The sequence below is a fragment of the Xenopus laevis genome, chromosome 9_10L (genome assembly GCF_017654675.1).
Source record: "Xenopus laevis strain J_2021 chromosome 9_10L, Xenopus_laevis_v10.1, whole genome shotgun sequence".
NCBI lineage: Eukaryota > Metazoa > Chordata > Amphibia > Anura > Pipidae > Xenopus > Xenopus laevis.
The window spans coordinates 38,004,786-38,011,767 of record NC_054387.1 but is presented as its reverse complement, the minus strand read 5'-3'; positions in this window follow the sequence as shown (position 1 = coordinate 38,011,767).

The window sequence follows — 6,982 nt, the reverse complement described above, 5'->3', positions numbered from 1 at the left end:
TTTCAGGAGTACGATCCACCGGAGTGATACTTCGAGACAGAGTATCGGCTTTCTGATTCTTGGAGCCAGGGCGATAAGTCAAGACAAAGTTAAATCGAGAGAAGAAGAGAGCCCACCTTGCTTGTCTGGGATTCAGCCTCTTAAGAGATTGAATGAATTCAAGATTCTTATGATCTGTGTAGGAGGTGACGCCACTCTTCTAAGGCAAGCTTGACAGCCAGGAGTTCTCGATTTCCTACATCATAATTTTGTTCAGCAGGATAGAACTTCTTAGAGAAATACGCACATGGGTTCAACTTTCCATCAGAGGGATGTCTTTGGGACAGGATAGCTCCAGCTCAAACTTCAGAAGTATCCACCTCGATGAAGAAAGGTAACTCCGGATCAGGATGGCGGAGAACCGAAGCAGAAGTGAAGGTATCCTTCAAGGATTGAAAAACTTCAATAGCAGGCGGGGGGCATGAGCTGGGTTTACCCCCTTTTCGGATGAGGGCCAGGATAGGAGCAGTACGAGAAGAGAACCCCTTAATGAATTGCCGGTAGTAATTGGCAAAACCAATGAATCTCTGGATTGCCTTGGTGCTCAGCGGTAGGGACCACTCTTGGATTGCAGACACTTTCACAGGATCCATCTCGAAACCCTCTGGGGAGATGATATAGCCCAGAAAAGGAATCTTGGACACTTCAAACACGCATTTCTCCAGCTTGGCAAAGAGGGAGTTCTTCCTCAAACGAGAGAGTACTTCCTTCACCTGGGAGCGATGGCTTGCTAGGTCCTTGGAGAAAATCAGGATGTCATCAAGGTACACGACCACAAACTTTCCCAATGATAGGGTTATGCAGGCGTAACCAGGGAAGCCCCAAGACGACAGGAACAGAAGGACAGGAAATAATCAGGAACGATAACTTTTCTTTGTGTAAAGTCCCCTTAGGAAAGCAGTAAATAGTCAAAGAATGCCAATAATAATTCAAATTGATAAAAAGTTGATTATTAATGTCCATTCTATCATATACTAAAAAGTGAGCCAGAAAGTAAACAACCTTTTTAATAAATATTACAAATGTAATAATAAATATGCATGAAAATTTCACTGTTCTGTTGTGTTGGCTTACCATAACATTTGCTGGTTTAATGTCTTGGTGTATAATTTTTCAGTCATGTATATACTGTATAGTTTAAGACATATAGATGTTAAAGGCTTTTTCTTCAAAGGTTAGCTTTAAAAACAAAACAAGTCAAACATCATAAATATTTACAATGTGTGTAATTTATATATTTACCTGTATGTATAGATATAATCATGTTATGTAAACTAAATAGAAAAATTAACTAGTAAGGCTTGTCACAAGTAATCTTGATTAAAACCACAGATAACCCCTGTAGGCTTTCCAACATAGAGAGATAACCCTCTGAGACCAGTAAATCAGCTGCTGGTAGCACCATGGGAGTCAGTCCTGTGACCTCAGATGACTAGAAGCAGGACACTTGAAAAAAGATTTGAAAGGGTAAAGTGAAGGGGTAAAGTCTGAGTGAACCTGCCACTCCCCTTTAATCATGTCCCACCTCCTTAAGGTTAGAGAGTAACCCCTTGAGTTTCCTGTGTCCCCTTGAGACTGACAATATTACTAAGGAACAGATTTAACAAGGTTTGAATTGAAATGTATATTCTTTTTATTCAATTTTCTCGTTTATTTTATTGTAATTTGACTAGGGAATAATACAAATTCAATTTGAAATATATTCAGATTAAAATTTCTAAATTTATCATGTTCTCTCTACAAATAAAAATTCTACTATTCACCTTCTAAAACCTGCCGAATTTTTTATTCGCCCATGGGGGACGCCATAGAACCATTTTGGAGTCATTTGGTGGATTTAAAACAAAAAATAAATTTTCTTAAATTTGAATTAATAGATTCAAATTTTGATCAAATTAAAAGTAAGTAAAGTAAAAAAAAATCATATAACAAATGTTGGTTGTTCTTTTTTTAATTGAATTTCCAGTTGATGTGAGTTTTAAATTACTCCCATCAACTTGAAATTTGACCCCTGATAAATCTGTCCTTAATCTATTTAATCAGTTCACTGAAATGTCCGGATTGCAATAATAGCAAGCCAAAAGTGAATTTATACCCCTTGGACTGTCCAAAGATCATATCAAACCTATCAAGCTTTAATTTAATTCATGGCATAATAACCAACATATTTTGGTGAGTGAAATAGGTAAACATGAGCTATAGTTCACTTTTGATGTACATTCAATCTTAATAATAATTTCTTAGTGTCAGTATTACTTTAAGTTAAGTTATTGGGTAATTAAAATTAATTATTAAGGGCCAATCTGCTCATTATCAAAATACAGACTTTAGGATACTCTAAAGGTAACTCAACGAGTATTGTATTGTATAATGTTTTCTATGATAGGACATGGTAGGATTATTTTTAATCACCTGTACTAGTTTTTTCCACCATCACCTTTACTTTGTATCCTATGTAACAAGGCATTATTACAGTTAACATCATCTGATATTTGAAAATGATGATTACCTTAATTGGGCATTTAGGAGAATGGATTACTTTCGGTAGGGTGTCTCCGTGAATGAACTCATTAGCCAGTAATATGTCGTTCTGTCTTTTCCGACCGCCATTAATCTAACAATGTTAGGGTGTGACATTTTTCTAAATTTTAAAGGAATCAGAAGCATTATTAACAAAGACTCAAAATGTTCTGATTAGCAGTTATTGCAAAGACAATTTGTAACACCACCTTTCAAATAAATCTCTCTCATATCTATATATCTATATATACATAGATATATCGATAGTCCCACAGTGGAGCGCACAACCAAAAGTTCAATCAAAGTCTGGGTGCCAGTCTGTTTAATGTAAGCAATATGCAAGTCCTCCAGTGACAGCACTCCAAGAATGATGAATAAAACAAAAAAAGCTAAATTAAAGCAAGTTTATTAAATCCAACATTTCGGTTCTATTACAGAAAACAAATACTATAATTGTTCTCATTCAGTTATACTTACAGACATACTTTAATCTTTTGAATATGATCGATACTTTGAACACTCTGAATTATTTTTATAGCCGCTGGAGTATCAAGAAAGTACCATAATTTCCTCTCCCAAGAATTGTTTTCCGAATATTTTATTTTTTCTACTGCTACAAATGGCAACCGGTGATTTGTCAGGGAGCTCCCTCCAGGGAGGTAGTCAGGATCAAGGAGGAAGCCCTCTAGTGGGAGCAAGGTCGCGGTATCCGAAGGGTTAAGCAGAATCAGTAGTAGTGGTCACAGGCAGGAGTTAACGAGGGCAGGCAGATCAGATGCAAAAGTCCAAAGTCCAGGCAAAGTTCAATAACACAGGCAGGTAACAAGAATCACAGACGGGGAGCAGGAATCAAGGCTGGGAGCAAGCAGGACAGGAACCCAGGATCAATAGTGGTTTGAATCCTATTCTTGGGCGCCGTCACAGTGTTTTGGGCGCCCTTTTATGACGAGATCCCGGCACCAGTGATGACATCATCATGCAGCGAAGCTGCAGCCATGTGTTCAGCATGGGCGCCGCCATCTTGGATCTTCACTGACCGCCGAGAATGTAAACAGCGCCGTCAGGTGGGTACTTCTGGCAGTCCTGACAGTACCCCCTCCCCCACGGGGGGCCACTGGACCACCAGGACAAGGCTTTTGGGGAAACTTAGTGTAGAAATCCCTCACAAGACGAGGAGCATGAACATCAGAGTGTCCTTCCCAGGAGCATTCTTCAGGGCCAAAGCCCTTCCACTTGATTAGGTACTGAAGAGAACCCCTGGAGATTCTGGAGTCAAGGATCTTTTCCACCTCATATTCTTGTTGACCATCCACAGAGATAGTAGGAGGGGGAGACTGGTCAACAGAAAAGCGGTTGGAGGTAGCAGGTTTCACCAAGGAGACATGAAACACGTTGGGGATTCGCATCTCAGGGGGAAGCTGAAGTCTGACAGCCACAGGATTGATAATCTCCAAGATGGGAAATGGACCCACAAACTTCGGACCCAACTTGGGAGATGGCACCTTCAGACGAATGTTTTGGGAAGAAAGCCAAACTTTATCACCAACCTTGAAGAGAGGAGAGGACCTACTTCTCCGATCAGCGAAGGTCTTGTGCACAAGAGCACTCTTCTCCAAATTAGATTTGGTTGCAGCCCAAATAGCGGACATATGGGCCGCATGGTCATCAGCAGCTGGGACATCAGACAAAACAAAGTCTTGCGGAAAGGCTTGGGGATGTTGGCCATACACAGACATGAATGGAGATCTTCCAGTGGATGAATGACAGGCGTTGTTATGGGCAAATTCCGCCCACGGGAGAAGGTCAGACCAATCATCTTGGCAGAGGGAGACATGATTTCTCAGAAATTGTTCTAAGGCTTGATTCACTCGCTCTGCTGCCCCATTCGTTTGGGGATGATAGGCAGAGGAGAACTGGAGAGCAATACCCAAGACCTTGCATAAGGAACACCAAAACTTCGCGGTGAACTGGGAACCTCTGTCAGAGACAATCTCCGCCGGGAAGCCATGCAGGCGGAAAATGAATTGAATAAACAACTGCGACAACTCCACTGCAGATGGAAGCTTCCGTAAAGGGATGAAGTGGGCCATCTTGCTAAAACGATCTATGACGACCCAGATCACGGTGTTGCCACTGGAGGGAGGAAGTTCGACTATGAAGTCCATTGCCAAATGTGTCCAAGGACGAGAGGGGACAGGCAATGGCTGTAGTAACCCGCTAGGGCGAGAATGGCTAGGCTTGGAAGTGACACAAACAGTACAAGCAGCAACAAAGTCTTTGACATCTTTACGAATAGTCGGCCAACAGACTAGACGTCGTAAAAGTTCTAGAGTCTTAGCAGGACCAGGATGTCCCGCTTGCTTGGAGCTATGAGTCTGTTGCAGGATAGGCAGACGAAGTTCAGGAGGCACGAATGCCATTCCAATGGGAGTATCAGGAGGGGCAGAAGATTGACCAGCCAGAATTTGATCAGCAAATTGAGGGTACAAAGAAGCGATGATCTTGACAGCAGGAATAATTGGCTCTTGTCTTTCAGGAGTACGATCCACCGGAGTGAAACTTCGAGACAGAGCATCGGCTTTCTGATTCTTGGAGCCAGGGCGATAAGTCAAGACAAAGTTAAATCGAGAGAAGAAGAGAGCCCACCTTGCTTGTCTGGGATTCAGCCTCTTGAGAGATTGAATGAATTCAAGATTCTTATGATCTGTGTAGGAGGTGACGCCACTCTTCTAAGGCAAGCTTGACAGCCAGGAGTTCTCGATTTCCTACATCATAATTTTGTTCAGCAGGATAGAACTTCTTAGAGAAATACGCACATGGATTCAACTTTCCATCAGAGGGATGTCTTTGGGACAGGATAGCTCCAGCTCAAACTTCAGAAGCATCCACCTCGATGAATAAAGGTAACTCCGGATCAGGATGGCGGAGAACCGAAGCAGAAGTGAAGGCATCCTTCAAGGATTGAAAAACTTCAATAGCAGGCGGGGGCCATGAGCTGGGTTTACCCCCTTTTCGAAAGAGGTCCAGGATAGGAGCAGTACAAGAAGAGAACCCCTTAATGAATTGCTGGTAGTAATTGGCAAAACCAATGAATCTCTGGATTGCCTTGGTGCTCAGCGGTAGGGACCACTCTTGGATTGCAGACACTTTCACAGGATCCATCTCGAAACCCTCTGGGGAGATGATATAGCCCAGAAAAGGAATCTTGGACACTTCAAACACGCATTTCTCCAGCTTGGCAAAGAGGGAGTTCTTCCTTCACCTGGGAGCGATGGCTTGCTAGGTCCTTGGAGAAAATCAGGATGTCATCAAGGTACACGACCACAAACTTTCCCAATGATAGGGTTATGCAGGCGTAACCAGGGAAGCCCCAAGACGACAGGAACAGAAGGACAGGAAATAATCAGGAACTATAACTTTTCTTTGTGTAAAGTCCCCTTAGGAAAGCAGTAAATAGTCAAAGAATGCCAATAATAATTCAAATTGATAAAAAGTTGATTATTAATGTCCATTCTATCATATACTAAAAAGTGAGCCAGAAAGTAAACAACCTTTTTAATAAATATTGTTGGCAAGACAAATGTAATAATAAATATGCATGAAAATTTCACTGTTCTGTTGTGTTGGCTTACCATAACATTTGCTGGTTTAATGTCTTGGTGTATAATTTTTTAGTCATGTATATACTGTATAGTTTAAGACATATCGATGTTAACAAAGGCTTTTTCTTCAAAGGTTAGCTTCAAAAACAAAACAAGTCAAACATCATAAATATTTACAATGTGTGTCATTTATATATTTACCTGTATGTATAGATATAATCATGTTATGTAAACTAAATAGAAAAATTAACTAGTAAGGCTTGTCACAAGTAATCTTGATTAAAACCACAGATAACCCCTGTAGGCTTTCCAACATAGAGAGATAACCCTCTGAGACCAGTAAATCAGCTGCTGGTAGCACCATGGGAGTCAGTCCTGTGACCTCAGATGACTAGAAGCAGGACACTTGAAAAAAGATTTGAAAGGGTAAAGTGAAGGGGTAAAGTCTGAGTGAACCTGCCACTCCCCTTTAATCATGTCCCACCTCCTTAAGGTTAGAGAGTAACCCCTTGAGTTTCCTGTGTCCCCTTGAGACTGACAATATTACTAAGGAACAGATTTAACAAGGTTTGAATTGAAATTTATATTCTTTTTATTCAATTTTCTCGTTTATTTTATTGTAATTTGACTAGGGAAAATACAAATTCAATTTGAAATATATTCAGATTAAAATTTCTAAATTTATCATGTACTCTCTACAAATAAAAATTCTACTATTCACCTTTTAAAACCTGCCGAATTTTTTATTCGCCTATGCGGGACGCCATAGAACCATTTCGGAGTCATTTGGTGGATTTAAAACAAAAAATAAATTTTCTTAA